This window comes from Dermacentor albipictus, chromosome 8, assembly GCF_038994185.2.
Source record: "Dermacentor albipictus isolate Rhodes 1998 colony chromosome 8, USDA_Dalb.pri_finalv2, whole genome shotgun sequence".
NCBI classification, from domain to species: domain Eukaryota; kingdom Metazoa; phylum Arthropoda; class Arachnida; order Ixodida; family Ixodidae; genus Dermacentor; species Dermacentor albipictus.
Window position 1 is genome coordinate 116,820,227 of NC_091828.1, and position 16,840 is coordinate 116,837,066.

Consider the following 16,840-nt stretch of genomic DNA (forward strand, 5'->3'; position numbering starts at 1 on the left):
GGAAAGTTGGTGAACGCAAACTAGGTACGATGCAAAGGAAAATGTCCTTCCCAAAAGTATACGTATTGCAAAGCCGCAAAAGAGAATTGTCTCGAGTTCGTATGAATATTCGCGATCTATACGCACAGAACAATGCACTCACACTTCATGATCATAAAAACTATCGTATAGTCTCTCTTTGTGCCTACAGTTCTCGAAAAGCTACGCATTTGGGAATCCTTTCTTTACATGCATTGTTCTCTTTCATGGAATATTCTAAGTACAAAAGCGTAAGCGGTCCAGGCCAGGAATTCAAAACTATCTCCATTCTAGAAAAAGAATATTAAAATAAGAAGCATTCGGTGCTGGAATATGCACACAAAACCATGCTTCGAAACGAGGAGGAAAGTATAAGACGTAAGATTTTTCTTTTATTATCGATTGGCCAGCATTGTCAAACTAAATATTTAAGGTAACCTTCCTGCAGGCTGCGACACTTGTTCTTGTATGTACGAAAGCTATGGCAAAGATTCACGCATGGAACGTCTTGGCAATTTTCATTGTATTGGCCATTCTGTCTACTGCTCAACATAGAGTTGATGCAGTTAAGCTTGGATGTTCTGGTGGGGGACAGCGAGGACGGGGACTTCAACGGCACAAAACTCCTCGTACTACTCAAAGAACGCTTAGACGTACGTATTCCTTGTGCTCCTAATTACCAAAATTATCTATGCGAGACACGCTGCTCATAGGTTGACTGGTAAACCTCTTTCATGAAGTGAACACGATCATTTCTTTACTTTAAATCAACGAACTCGCCAAGAGGTCATCCTAACTTCGCGTATGGAGGATTGAGGAGGCATTTACGGTTATCCGTCTCACGGAATGCGTCGGAACGCAGATTTGTGTTGCCGCTTCTAGCTTAAGCAGTCAGCTCTGTATTTATTTGGCAGCGAAGCTGCTAGCCTCTCACTGGTCGGCACTTTCCGTGTCCGCGTCCGTCAGCAAAAGTGTGGGCCAATCCTGGCGGCCGTGCAGCTACATGAGCGGTGGCTCGTACCCCTGTAAGGCCCACACTTCAAGGCAGTCAGCGAGGTGAAGCGCACAGTGCGTACATTCTTTGCAATCACGCGTAGAACATACGAAACAGCACGCGTTTCAACAAAGACCAAGCGCAAAACAATCAAACGAGCCGCATGATTTATGATAAGGCGCTTGTGATAACAATGCGGCGCGCGTAGCACTCCCCGTATACGTTTGCCGGTAAAGAATGCTGCTGCGCAAGCTGCCGCGCCGACGGCGACGTTGGGTGTGACGTCACTAACCTTTCGTTTGTAAAAGAACAAGCCTAGTAACTGAGGGCGCTATTCTGGACATTCCGCCATTTTCATCGATGCGTGACGTAGGCGTGACGCAAATAAAATGGCGCTGGTGGCCCCGTTTTGCTTACGTAACGTGACGCTAACTTGACGTTTCGCCTAAGGAACTGTAATGAAGGCACTGAATGTAGCGTTATCGGTAAGGCAAAACAGTTTTCCTCCGCAGTAAAAGTAAAGCAGCGATCTCAAAGCGTATGATTATCCCGTCGAAAACGCTTCTCGCTTCCGTCGTCTGCTGCGTACAGGCCGTCGTCTGCTTCAATAGCTAGGATGCGTGTCCCCGGAAAATGGAATGAGTCATCGCATGTTGGCGCTAACGCGCTTGTTTTCTTTCTTGAGACAACATACGCAGACCTACCAGTGGTGATGCGTGCACGTTCTAGGCCACGTTGTCGCTATTTCGTGGAACGCAAGTGACTCAGCCCGACTCGGCTGGCTGAGGAACGGCCGAATATCACCGATAGCGTTGCGCGCGCCAGAGATATCCACTAGAGCGACGCAAGCGCCGGCGCTGCCATCTCTTGTTCATTTCGCTGGTTTCTCGCACCGCGGGAGGAAACTTCAAGGCGCCACCTTGCGTACATTTCTTTTTATAAATTAGAAAGAGGCCGTTGTCATAACGTCTGATTGTGCGAAAAGGCATTAATCTCGATTACAATACAAATGCAGCAGTGAAAAGTGGACAACATTGCTGACAGTTTGCTATATTCAACCAATATTATTTCGTACAAACGCGTTCCTTTAAAGAAACGATGGCCCAAAACACAAATGCCAACACAACCCGAGAGCGATGCAAATACTATGAGCACGCGTTATGAACAAAAGATTTTCGTGGCGCCAAACGACGGGGAAAATGTGGCGATACGCATTCCTCTCGGCTGCCATTGCATATGGCTGCCCATTAGCATAATTCGCGCGGCTCGTCGCAGCAAAAATTATGGCGGAAAATCTCAGCAATGGCGGCCCTGCGCAACGTCACGCATCGTCAAAATGACGTTTACGAAACAGCCCTTCCTGTGACGCTCCTCATGAGATATTCCTTCAGCCAATCAGCAAGCTGGCATGGCGCATATCTTGAATCGCCACCACATATTCGCGCAATTGCAGATGCATTGCACTAGCTTCTGCACGCTACCGCTCACATTCTTTTTGAAGCGCTAACATCACAATATATCTGCCAAGGACCAAAAAAATGTATTAGTCCATAACATTTGCAGCTCCACGTCACGTTTCGTCATCCTGATGAAAACGCAAAATTGCATTTTGCAATACTTCCGCTTCCCGGCACAAATTTCAAAACACGTGACCTTTCGACAGCCAATCAGAGAGTAAACATGGTGTATAATGGCGGCCGTGCAGCCGCCATGCGTGTCCAGAATAGAGCCCTGATTTGAATGTTGTGGCAGCGCCGCTATCCGTTGCGGCGTGCTCTCAAAATCACTATTACTTTCATTACTACCATTACTTGAAATTTAAATTATCGAGAATTACTCTAAAGCAATCAAGCATTGCATAAGCCCCTCAGCAGTTGTTGTGGTGGTTTTTAACAGGCTCTCCGGACACCCTTTATTGCAAGGCAGGGGTGCCTAATCAATTTGTTTTTGTCTATTATAAGTTCGTGCCTTCAGTAAATATAAAGCTTGGACGGTACTCCCGTTTGAGTGTAAACTTTCATGGCTTCCTTGCGAAGCAACTTATAGAAAGCTCTCATCAAGGTCACGCATTGTCACCTTCAATGTTTGGTTTTCTTTAGAACATCAATTTTCCGCTCAGAAATCTATAAAGTAGGATACAATTCCAGACTGGAAGTGATAATGTACGTAACATATATAACATCTAAAGGTCATGAGAATATAGGCAGTAGAACGTGCAATAATTAATTTCGAAAAAAAGTCAATTTCCCCCTTTTGTGAGTGGTGTGAAGTGGTAGGCTAACTTAGGGGGTTCAAAAAGAGCCAATGTGTACTACCAATGTTGTAATGATTCATTCAGGCTGAGGTACGTGAACATACGATGATGTGAAGGTCCTGGGTCCTCTGGTTACGGATGGCACATCACCAGCGACAAAGTCCGAAGCAGTGCCCCCTGCCCGAGTTACAGGCGCATCTGCCTCGCATATTTAGTTAAGGAGCGTGCTCACTGGTGCAGTGATTGGAAAGCTCTCACCGATCCCTCCAGCTAGGATGCCTCGAGGCCACGCTACCCGGCGGCAGGCGGCGCTGACATCGAGGAACCCTATAACTCAAGAGGCAGTGCCCTACTCTTTGAAGCTAGGTCAGGATGTCTTAGAACGCGTAGCTATGGAAAGAAATTTAACGAAGAAGAACACACATGTACTGTGTGGGGTAAATCTGTAGAAACAATAGAACCGGCCCTCATACTAAAATGTGATGGTATCTATCCCGATGTCGATGCGGGGCACAGTCGCGCTTCCTGAGGCCCTAAGGTTTAGAGATAACAATAGTCATGTAAATAAATATGCGGTTGAAATTAGCAAAAAGCGATTGGAAGACCGGTGGCTCAAAAGTAGAGAGGTGACATAAGGTTAAAAGTGTAGGAAGACGTATTTAAAGAAAATGGCGAATGTTAATAACTTACAACACAGTTGAACAAAAATAAATAGCTGAGCATGGTGTCAATTGCCATCACCCGTTTCAAAGGGGACGCTCCTACCTTCTATCCATCCATCCATCCGATCCGGAGCTGCTCCTGCTCTCGGGATCAGTGCAAGCATGGCGCGACCAATAAACATGAGTGCTGCAACTGCGTCGTGTGCGAGAACAGTTAGGGATCGGCCCTAACGTAACGCGAGAAGCGAGATCGCTTAACTCGCAAACGCGCAAATAGAGAGAGAGCGCGAGCGAGATGCAAATGAGAGAAAGGTAGGGAGGTTAAGCGTAGGTAAAGCCTCCGGTTTGCTACCCTGCAGTAGGAGAAGGGAAAGGAGAACTAAAGACGGAACGAAGGGCGTGTACGAAAAGAAAGGCATGAAAAAAAAAGGCGGAATCGTTACAGTCTTTCTAATACGCCACTGCCACGTAAAAAAGACAACGAACCTTTGATCGACTTTCGGTGCGACGACATTTCATGTCGGCATTCCAAGAGTGTCTGTTCCGAAATAATCCTGTCGTAAAGGCCAAATAAGGAGCTGTTATGCTGTAATGCTGCGCATCACGATTATTCTCCGTAAGCGTGACTCAGCCGTCGCTTATAACTCTCTTAAGCAAGATTATTAAAATATCTTCTTGCCATATACACTTGTGCCCGTTTGTCTATGGCACTCATAACAAGATTAATAGAAGCAACTACACATGATGTCTGGTTTTAAACGAGAACTTCCGAGATTTGCACAGGTCATCTGAAAGGCCTATCGAACATTCAAAAAAACTCTGGGAGCCTGTTCAGCACTCTACGACAACATGGAGATTAGTGCGAGCAATCTTTAATGGCTTGGAGGGAATTGTTCCCGAATAAATTCACTATATAGACTGAAGCAAGCGTAGCACAACTGCAGTATTTCTGCTCGCCTAAAAAGTAAAATAATTAGCTACTGAACAAGACACTTTACTGTAAATAAATAGAATACTCGTCTTTTTTTTTTTACTTTCTCAATATTTCGCTCAGAAATGTGGGAATTCTCTTTCTTCAGAAGTGCTTTCCGGCCGCAAAATACATCTTGACAGGCACAGGACACATGAACGAAAGTAACATTTTCTTGCATTGCCTTAAATATATAATAATAGATATTCAAACAGAACACTAGCAGGTTTGGTAATATTGATGCCATCGAAAGTGTATTGTTGGGGTGTTCCTTCACCCACCTGTTCTTTTTTTTTCATGATAAAGATTAATATGAACGTGTCATCGATACGAACGTGTCATTGAACGTGTCCGCCATTAGCACCGCGTTAACGAATTTTGTTTTTTTCACACCCGGTGGAGAACAGCGTAAATGTACAGGTAGACAGGCTACTTTCGGTGGGATTCACGAGGTTTTTCATATCGACAGTTTGCGAAAAATTGTTGCAAAAAAGTAAAAAATAATGCGGGGCCTGGAAATACCAGAAGGGCAAACAAAAAAGAAACGAGCAGCAGCTATCCCGCATGTGCAGAAAGTTTTTCATGGGCTAAAAAGAATAGGGTCGCGATATGATGTCGAAGTAGTCCTATCAGCCCCTTTGATAGAATGAACGCATTTGCAGGATGAAGGAAGAACGCCTTATTTGGACATCAAATAAATACAAATGATCAGGCCCGGTAAAACATGACAAGAAAAAGAAACTTGTGAGTTGCTGCCTTGGGGTCGTCGTCTATCGAATACCTTTATCATGCGGCCGCAGTTATAGCGGGCAAACGGGGCGTTGCATGAACCAAAGACTAGGGGAACACAAAAATGAATTTGATAAAGGAAGAACTTCTCACCTAGTGCTGCACTGCAATAGCTGCGGATGTAAGCCGCAATGCAAAGAGAGATGTGTGCTGGATCGACACCACGATAAGGGAACGTGAGAAATATCAGAGGCGTATTTTATTGAGAAATTTGGAGACAAATGCGTTACTCAAATCTCAGTGGTTTTACACGATAAGAAGTTCACGCTTTTGAGCCTTTGCCAACACAAATCTTGAGTAGTTTTATTGCTGGCTAACCTTCCGAAGTATCTGGTGTCGCTGAAGCTGTGTTGAATAAATATATCACCTTATATATATTGTTACAAGCACGGGGAAAAGGGGTTTATTTAAGCGTGCGAGAGCAGGAACGGCAGGCTACGAACAACAGGAATGGCCGCTGCACAGTCTTCGTTCTCTTCTTCTCCCCTCTTCTTGATCCCCGCGTCCCTTTGACGCGCTTGGACGTAACATACCTCCCCTCGCAGACAAAGCCCCCTGGGCGACTCAACTAGCTTGTCGTGGCGTGCATGATTTCAACCGTGCGACATGCGCGACTTGTGTCCTAGCAGAACGTCTACCAGTGTTCGTGAGGCGCGCGAGAGTATAGTCCACTTCGCTGACTTTGTCGATGACAACATATGGTCCATCGTAGTTGGCCAGCAGCTTTTGACACAAACCGCGCTTCCTTGCGGGAGTCCAAAGCCAAACGAGATCACCAGGGTTATATGTAACTGGCCGATGTCGTGCGTCGTAGCGGGCTTTGGAGTTTTCTTGTGATGCCAAAGTCCGAAGACGCGCAAGTCTCCGAGCCTCTTCAGCGAGGCACAGCGTATCGGCGACCGTAGGATTGTCGTGGTGGTAAAAAGGGAGGACAGTGTCGAGCGTATACCGGGGCGGCCGAGCATATAGAAGGAAGAAGGGGCTGTAGCCGGTTGTCTCGTGCTTGGCGGTGTTGTATGCGTAAGTAATAAACGGTAGAACTTCATCCCAATTCTTGTGATCGGACGCAACATACATAGAAAGCATATTTGTGATCGTTCGATTAGTGCGCTCAGTGAGGCCGTTCGTTTGCGGATGATATGGCGTCGAGTGCCTGAGGTGCGAGTTACACAAACGCACAAGCTCTTCCACTATATCCGCCGTGAATTGACGTCCTCGGTCGCTTATGATAACACCAGGTGGTCCATGTCGTAGAACAATAGCGTGAAGTAAGAAAAGCGACACTTCGGTGGCAGTTGCTGATCGTATAGCCGCCGTCTCGCAATAGCGTGTGAAATAGTCGGCGCAGACAATAATCCAGCGGTTTCCCTTAGATGACTTTGGAAAAGGGCCTAACAGATCAATTCCAACTTGCCGAAAGGGTGAGCTGGAAGGCGGCACAGGTTGAAGGAGACCAGATGGGGCAGTGGTTGGGCGTTTCCGACGTTGGCACTGTATGCAGCTGGCGACATAAAGCTCAACAGAATGTCGCATCCGGGGCCAGTAAAAGCGTTCTTGAATGCGATAAAGTGTGCGCACTGTGCCTAAGTGCCCGGAGGTAGGGTCATCGTGCATAGCCTGAAGGATTGCTGGCCGGAGACGCTCCGGCACCACTAGAAGGAAGCGTGCACCCGTGCTTGAGTAGTTCCTTTTGTACAGGAGCCCGTCACGTACACAGTAGCTGCTTGTTGCACTTGAGTGGGCAGAAGTAAAGAGTGGCTCCAATTTAGTGTCTGTCCGTTGTTCTGTTTTGAACGCATCGATATCTGGAAAAGCGGGTGTCACAGAAGCGACGAGATGATCAAAATCGTCTGCGTCGCAGTCCGTCGTGGCAAGCGGCATACGGGAAAGGCAGTCTGCGTCAGCGTGTTTTCGGCCACTCTTGTAGGAAACAGTGAAGTTATATTCCTGCAACCTCAAAGCCCAGCGCGCAAGGCGACCACAAGGGTCGCGAAGGTTCACGAGCCAGCACAGGGAATGGTGGTCTGTGACGACTTGGAATGGGCGTCCGTACAAGTACGAGCGAAATCGCTGAACCGCAAAGATTACAGCGAGGCATTCTTGCTCTGTCACCGTGTAATTCCGTTCAGGTTTGCTTAATGATCGGCTTGCATAAGCAATCACGTGCTGACGGTCATCATAGCGTTGGACCAATACGGCACCTAGACCAACGCCACTAGCATCTGTGTGGATTTCTGTCGGCGCAGTAGGATTGAAGTGGCGAAGGATAGGTCGAGAGGTTAACAGAAACTTCAGCTGACGAAATGCAGAATCGCACTCGGGTGTCCACTCAAACCGTGCGTCTTTATGTAGCAGATTTGTCAGAGGATAAGCGACGTCAGCAAAACCAGGAATAAATCGGCGAAAGTAAGAGCAAAGACCCAGAAAACTACGAAGTTGCTTCACTGACTGCGGTGCACTGAATGCTTCGACAGCGGCCGTCTTGAGAGGATCAGGCCGGATACCGTCTTTGTCAACAAGATGACCCAGCACAAGGGTTTGACGGTCACCAAATTTACATTTCTTGGAGTTCAGAACCAGGCCGGCGTTTTTGATGCAGTCGAGGACAATATCCAGGCGCGTATTGTGCTCATTGAATGTGCGCCCGAATATAACAACGTCGTCAAGATAGCACATACAGATGTTCCATTTTAACCCACGCAGAATGGTGTCCATGAACCTTTCAAAGGTTGCTGGAGCGTTGCACAACCCAAATGGCATCACATTGAATTCGAATAATCCATCCGGGGTTATGAAGGCTGTTTTCTCTCTGTCTGTCGGGTGTATGGGGATTTGCCAATATCCTGAGCGCAGGTCCACTGAAGAAAAATAAGAAGCCGAATGAAGGCAATCAATTGCATCATCAATCCGGGGCAGCGGGTAGACATCCTTCTTAGTCACGGCGTTTAATCTTCGATAATCGACGCAAAATCTCCAGTTGCCGTCTTTCTTTCTGACGAGTATGACCGGAGCTGCCCAAGGACTCGAGGACTCTTGTATTATACCATTTTTCATCATGTCACTCACTTGTTCCCCGATTATCTTGCGCTCGTTAGGCGACACGCGATAAGGCTTTTGCCTGATCGGGCGCGCAGATCCCGTATCGATAGTATGGCGCGTTCGTGACTCGGGAATCGAGAACGCTTTGTCCGGCTGCGCAAAGTCAAACACTGACAGATGCTTAGAAAGCGTATCCACCAAGGTATGGCGCTCCCTTGTGCTGAGCGACTTGTTTATCATAGACAGAAGCTTTTTGTCTGAGACTTGGCGAAGGTCAGTAGGTTCACACGGCGAGTCTGTTAGTACGGCTACGGACGAAGACGTGTATTCTGTAAAGTAGGCGAGTTTCAAGCCGTCTGGAAGCAGGACGGGTTCTGCCGAGCAGTTGGCCGTCCACAAGCCAGCACGCCCGTTGCCGATGGATACCACACAATGAGGGACAAAAACGTTCTTCTTCACAAGATTGAGATGCATTGGCTCTACGGAGGCATCGAAACTCTCTGGAACTTCACCACGACATACAACCGGCACGCACACCGAGGTGGACGCAGGCACAACAGTATCTGCAGACACACAAAGTTCACCTTGACTACAAGTCTCCTCTAAGAGCCCGGACGAAACATGGCCATCGACGCAAACTTCCCCCCGTGCGACAATCAACGGTCGCACCACACTGCCGCAAAAAGTCGATGCCCAAAATCACTTCGTGCGTCGATCGGGGAATAACTACAAACTCCGTCGCGAAAACTCCACCAGCCAGGGACACTTCAGCAGTGCACACACAAACAGGGCGCAACGACTCGCCGCTCACTCCACAAAACGTTGCAGCCTGGTCCCACGGAAATACAACTTTGCGCCCCAACCGACCTTTAAAACTGAGACTCATTACGGATACAGTTGCCCCGGTATCCACTAAAGCCATTGTAGGAACACCATCAACAAGTACATGCACTTTGTTCTTAATCATAGCAACTGCAGGGGGCATTTCTGTCGATAGCACGTGTCGAGCGACCTCACCCCCATCGGCCGCGCTAGCTAGTTTTCCGGTGGTGAAGGCGAGGCTGAGCGGCGCACTGGCGATGGAGATTGACGTAAACGCGGTGCACGAGAAGCTGGCGGTGGCGTCAAACTCCTGTCAGATGCCGGCGAGCGGCTCCGGAAGCTTCTCTGCCAGTAATCGTTGCCAGGAGGGACGCCAGCTGACCAAGAGGTGGTGCATGGCTGTTGAGTTGTCCTCGTAGGAGGTGTGGTCCTTGTTGAAGGCCCCGATCGACGATTCCACGTTGTTGGGCGACGATTGCAAAATCTCGCTATGTGGCCCGTGACACCGCATTGGAAACACACCGGCAGATGCCGCAAATTTCGATGTTCTTGCACGTAGTCACGCATGTTGCTGTCGACTGCATAGCCAGCAGGTGGGTCCCATTCATCATGGCTAGGCATCGGCCGCCCGGAGGCGTGCGTGCGGCGAGGGCGTTGGTCGTAGTCATGATCTTGATAGCTCAGGGTCCCTCTCGTTTGTGGAGTAGACCTATACTCGACGGTCGCTGAGTGAACCGTGGGTTGCCATGCGGTCGAAACGGCCATGTTTCGCATCTCGTGTGGTAAGTACGCACCAGCGATGCCGGGTGTGCAACGGTACATCTCTTCCCGATGGAGCAACTCTTCGCGAACAATCTGCCGTATTGTTGATGGAAGGTCAACGCACGAACTCGGGTCTACACTTGCCACCGTTGTGACATTCGCCAGGCGACCAAACTTCGGTATTATCCGTCGCATCTTCAGCGTCTCAAAGGTCCTGCAATGGCGAATGACGTCAGACACGGAATCTAAGCTTTCTTTGCCGATCAAAAAATTGTAGACGTCTTCGGCTATCCCTTTCTACAGATGTCCAACTTTGTCCTCTTCAGACATTTGAGAGTTCACTATTTTGCACAGTTTCAGCACTTCTTCGATATAAGTCGTACAGGTCTCGCCGGGAATCTGAGCTCTTTGCGAAAGCGTCTGTTCGGCGCGTTTCTTTTTTGCGCTACAGTCGCCAAAACACGCTCTGAGCTCCTCTACGAAAAGCTCCCATGAAGTGAGCGTGTCTTCGTGATTCTCGTACCAGACGAGTGCTGTGTCGGTAAGAGAAAACACAACATTGGACAACTGCGCGGTCGAGTTCCAACCGTTAGACCGGCTCACCCTTCGGTAGTTCGTTAGCCACTCGTCGACATCTTCTCCGGCTTTTCCTCCGAAAGTGAGTGGCACCCGGTAGTATTGCCACGGAACGCCAGGTGCTGGCCTTGAAGACGCGTCAGAACCTTCGGGAGTCTGGCAGGCGTATTCAGTCATGTCAGGTGATGGTGGCGGAAGTCCGGCAAGTCGACGGCTTCGGCGAAGTTGTAGCAGCGTAGGCTCCGTGGTTACGAGGTGTACCCCGCACCGTCCACCAATTTGTTACAAGCACGGGGAAAAGGGGTTTATTTAAGCGTGCGAGAGCAGGAACGGCAGGCTACGAACAACAGGAATGGCCGCTGCACAGTCTTCGTTCTCTTCTTCTCCCCTCTTCTTGATCCCCGCGTCCCTTTGACGCGCTTGGACGTAACAATATATACAGTTGGCAGTGAGCACTCGTGTTGTCCTCTTGCAAAGCTTCTTCCTTCGTCATTTTTATTTTCACCTTTCCGCACTTCAGTGCTTTGCGCCGCAGAAATTTTGCACCATGGTCGTCACAATAGATTCGTGATACGCATATCGCCATGTTGTCGTTGTCACGCGTTCCACTCCGAGGCAGTGGTCCAAGATTACTAATACCTTAAGCCACTAGGTACGTGTCCTAGGTCGTGATGACGGCGTGGTCGTAAGAGTGTCGTCATTCCATCTTTGTCATCTGACTCTAGTCATACCATCCCCATCACAACCTGGTCATCACACAGTCGTCGCACAAAGAGGCGGTGAGACAAATGGCTAGCAGGGAGTCAGGCTCTGAGGCTCGCGAAAAGCAGTTTTTACATTTAAGAAAGCATAGCAGCGCGGTCTTTTAATCTAGCCTCGAAGCGCGAAGGGCGGTCTAAACGTTCAGGCTATGCATTTGCACGGCTCATTAATGGGAAAGCACTTATCAGAGAGAAAGTGTGTGATGCCGCTGTTGTTGTTCGGTCTGAAGCTGATATGGCGGCATTGACTCTGTATTTACACTACTTGAGAAATGCATTACTTTGAACTTCTGCTTCCATGTTGCGTGAGTGCTTGTCTGAGGATAACAAATGGCTTTTCTATTTTACACCTAGAAATTCGGTCAATCTGTAAGAAGAGCGGTGATCTTGATTATCTTCTGCAGAGCATGTGTTGCATTTTTTATGTGATATTACTCACATGGGGAGTGCAGGATGGCGATTTCGAGAATATTTCACGGTTGCACATTTCTACCTCCATTGCAATTCACGAGGAGGAGGCGTTGCGTTATCTGTAAGGCAAAAATTCAAGGTTAACTTGGTCCCGGATTTTCCTTGGATAGCACCATTACTATAAGATACGTACCGCAGAAATAATGGGAAAATGGTGTCAATACTCTACAGGCCTCCATCTAGTAATGGCACGCCTTTCTTAAGCTTTTTTTGACAGTGTTCTTTATTTCTGTTGCTACAAAAATTCTATGACACCTATTGGAGGAGCCTTCACTATTTATGTCATGGAGGTAGCGGGTGCTAGTTTTATTTTTTTGTCGGTTATTTCAGCAAATGGTTTCAAGAACGTTATGAAAACGGCCACGAGAGCTACCACTTCTTCAGAAAGTATTCTTGATATATTTATTGTTTATGTGGCTTCTGTTCTCAACTTTGCTGGTACGATTGCTTGCTATATCAGTGATCACTGCGCTATAATTGTCTCATTTTAACTTCAGCCCGGAATAACGAACTGAAACCGTGATGTATATTCTTATGAGTGTATGACTGAGCAGGCTCCCAGCCTTTTTCGTGACTGTGGAGCTCCGCTGGAGGTCAGTGAGCTATTGCCTCTCTGTAAAAGAGAATAAAAGTAAACAGCAGAAAATGGTGCTCGTGGAAAAAAATACTCAAACAAAATAAATGTATAAATAAAAAAACAGAAAGAAAAGAATGGGAGGAAAGAAACGAAAAATAACACTAAGAAACCCAATGAAATATAGCTATGTGGTGTTGCCTATAGCTTGAAATTTAGTATAGTGGGTAACCAAACAGTCGCTGTTGATTGTTATTTTCGGCTTTGCTATCAATTAAACGCGGCGTTCCTCAAAGAGATGGCGTAATCATATAGCTCATATTGCAAAAACACGTTTTGTCAGTCAGTTGGTTTGCTTCTAGATGTCGATTTGATTTCCTAATTCGTCTAAAGCTAACAATCTATCACTCTGTTTTTCAACCTCGTTTTAATTACTATCGTTTGTTCTGGGGTAGGATATCAAAAATAATATTGACAGACTAATGGTATTGTAAAAGAAAGCCGTGAGGTATATTGCTGGCATTAGTCATCGAGTACAGACTAGAGATTTTTTGTTCAGATGATTGTTATTCGTATTACTACTACTTTTGAATATCGGCTATTCTACTGCATTAGATTTTCACCACTTCAAGTGGCTGAGCTTCTGATATATCTTGCTGTCATAACCTTAAAGGATAAACTTGTTCATACTAGAAGCGCTGTAAAGTGGACTTTTTCTACAACAAGAATGAAGTATGATTATCCAACTTGTGCAATTCTTCATGATAATGATCCTAAATACTTATTAACATAATGAATCTAATATATATTTGCCATCATACTTAAACAATTTAAGGGATGTTTTGTACTGCCCAGTACATAGGACTGTCTGTATTCTGTAAATTGTTCGCGAGGGACTTCTAGAATATTTCATTTGTTCCAACTTGTGCTCGCAAATTTTGGATTCTGTGATACTGTTTTCAGACGTTGAAACATTTTAATGGCGTATATATGAATGTCTACTCTTAAAATTGCGATCCGTTTGAATGTACTCTTGTATGTATGTATGTATGTATGTATGTATGTATGTATGTATGTATGTATGTATGTATGTATGTATGTATGTATGTATGTATGTATGTATGTATGTATGTGTGTGTGTATGTATGTGTGTATGTATGTATGTATGTATGTATGTATGTATGTATGTATGTATGTATGTATGTATGTATGTATGTATGATGGTTTTCGTTTTTGCTTCTGTGGCACGTATTTACCTATGTTGGGGCTCAGGCGCACTCCAATTACAGGTTTGTAGCTGTTAGTGTGCGGTCCTTCCCCCAATTTTGTGTTGTGGAAAAAATAAAGGCAATTGAGCCACCTTAGTATCAAGGTTGCATTAGTAAAGGAATGTGTCGTTTCTGCACTGTGTCCACAACCAATACGTCAGCGTGAGAATAAGAACACAAAAGTTTGGTTGTTTGGCTTGTAAATTATCCCGAAATTGCAGCGGTTTCATGAAAGGTGCTGCCTTTCGTCAAGTCATTCACCAAGGGCACTGAATGAGGCTGACGTGCTTCCGATAGTCGCAAAGCGTGTCCAGCTCATATGTCGGCAGTTTCCTTTATTTGGTTGTCCCCAAATTTCTCACAATAAATTATGTAATAGACACCGTAATCAAAGTAAACGTTTTTTTTTCGAGTTTGCGTTTACCCGTGGCCAATTTTGAATTTCATACTTACTTTCATAATTTCATAATTTCATACTTTCATACATGAATTTCATACTTGTAGTAGCTGCCTGCAATTTGCTTTACGACAGTGTTTGCTTCAACAAATAGTAAAATATAAAGGAAACCCCTGTACAAACTATCTAATCACAAGGGTCACACGCCGTTTAATATAGAAAGTTTCAGCTGGAATTTGAGAAAAGAACACAGCCCAAAAATATAGACGCAACGCGATGCCCCTAAGTGTTTATATTTGTGTCCGTGTGTATTGTCTTTTCCTTCCATTCGCATTGTAATTACTCGCGCTAATCATGAAGGTAGGGCTCCTCAAAACCTTCACCCCGACGATTTCCTTCAACTCAGTAGATGCCACCTTCATCCAACCTAAGCCTAACTATTTAGTATAGTTGCGGGAAAAAAAAGCTTACAAACTTGGTGCAAAAAGCTAATTATGTCTGTTAAAAAATTGTAGATTCATCACTGCAAGTAAATCAATGGGTTGTTTATAATCATGCAGCGCCGGTGACTTTCGCTTTGTCTGATGTAAAGCTAATAATTTATTATATATGACACACAGCAAATTTCTGTCTTCACAAACCATCTAATTTCCTAGTTTAAATATTTTCTAATTATTTGCGTCCTTGACATTCCTTGGCTTCAGTACACAATACGTTTTGGCTTATTCAATGAGTAGTGCAAAAGCGCAGAACAGACGTGGCACTCTTGAAATGACTGGGTTTATTTAATGAGCACTGAATACGCACATATTTCATTAACTATGAACTACGTATTTGAGCACGGCATTGCACAGTTTGAAGTTCAGTTTTGTGAAAGTCCGGGAACATATTCTATTCAGAATACAAGCTGATAACAATGAATTTTAATGCGAATCACTTAGAAAAGGAAACAACTTTACAAGTTAACTAGCCAAATTGTTTCTTTTAGTTTGGCGAAATATTTTCGAGGCATAAAAAACACGAAACACATAACACAAAGTGCAGAGGATGGACACTGGTACTGCGGTTTCTTAAAGGTTAATTCAGCCAATCAAAGAAACAAGCTTGTATTAGTATGAAGATGTGGAAATAAGCAGGTATAGAGTCTGCGTAGTTACGAAGGCAATGCTCCTAACTGATGTAATGAAATTTAGCGATTGCAGTGTCTTCAAACTAACGTAATTTTATTGATTGTAGGTGGGTAACGTATATAAATGGTACAGCTATATTTTCGAAGATTATATTCTGTCACTTCTTTTCAGGAGCGTTCTTTTCTGAACAATTCATTAGGTCAGTTCTATTATACCGCCATCCATAAACCTTCTTTATTAGAATAGAAAAAATAACGTGCGTCGCATTCAAGAAATACTTCGGCTATTAGTTCAAAAGTGGTGGTGCAAAAAATATTGCCTTCGTCAATGCGTAGTTTTATTTTGTAAGCGCTCTCGGGGCATCTGATGTCTCTGTCTTCAGAACCCTCGGAGCTCTACAGACAACTATGTGCTCTTTTACCGCAGCTTTCTTTCCCGGATAACACCTGGATACGGGCAGCAACGTTAAGAATAATTCAACGAGAATCTCCGTGCAGAGAGCTCCAACTGGAGCTGAAGATCATCAGACCTGAACACACGCTACAGATTATATGAAGAATGGTTCACACGTCTTGGCACCCACTCCAAGAAAAACTGCGCATAAGTGCTCACGTAATACTGCCTAATTATGAATTACTGTATGCAGTCCAGTTTTTTTTTTTTACGTTACGTATAAAATATAAATATTCGCCCAATCTTTGTACTGCTTTGACAGGCTATGATTGTTTAACGAGAGAAATCGTTAATATGAAACATGCGATTGCTATCCGTGGCAACTTGTACTCGCAATATTTTTGTTTTCCGCTTTGCTTACGAAAATGTAATAAATGAATGACCTCATACAAGACGAAAAATTTGAGTGTTATTCAAAACAGCGTGAGCTCACGCAAATGTGTTCTTTTTACTGTAGCTGGTGTCGTTGGGTCTACCTGGATTGGAGGTTGGAATGCGCAACATTTTGACGAGACACAAAGAAGAGACACACACCACAGAGTGCTACTTGCAACTATCGTTTTATTCCCTTGTCAGTGGAATAAATACAGAAAGATACTCAGGGGGGAGGGCGGTAGCGACAAAAAAAACAAACAAAACAAAAAAATAGTTTTGACAAATATTGCCATCTACCAATGCCAAGCCGGCTTTGTCATGTGATCGTTTTCGCTGCACTCGACATCACAAAAAAAAACCCGAATACGAAATTTCCGATTAGCGCTTGAGGAAATCTAATTCCTTTGCACTGAGGGATACTGAGGGCGTGCTCACGCACATACTACCCAAACGCGCAATCTCAGCAGCTTCGATTATCTCCCGCGTTATTTGGCTGCCATCTTTGCTCAGAATCTTACAATTCTT

General features: G+C 45.4%; 1 long non-coding RNA gene across 1 annotated transcript; it reads left to right on the forward strand.

Moving 5' to 3' along the window:
• Positions 1-476: 476 nt before the first annotated feature.
• Positions 477-16,332, forward strand: LOC135910304 (uncharacterized). The gene is made up of 2 exons (XR_010567005.1): positions 477-671; positions 15,914-16,332. It is a non-coding gene; the product is annotated as an uncharacterized lncRNA (long non-coding RNA).
• Positions 16,333-16,840: the final 508 nt, after the last annotated feature.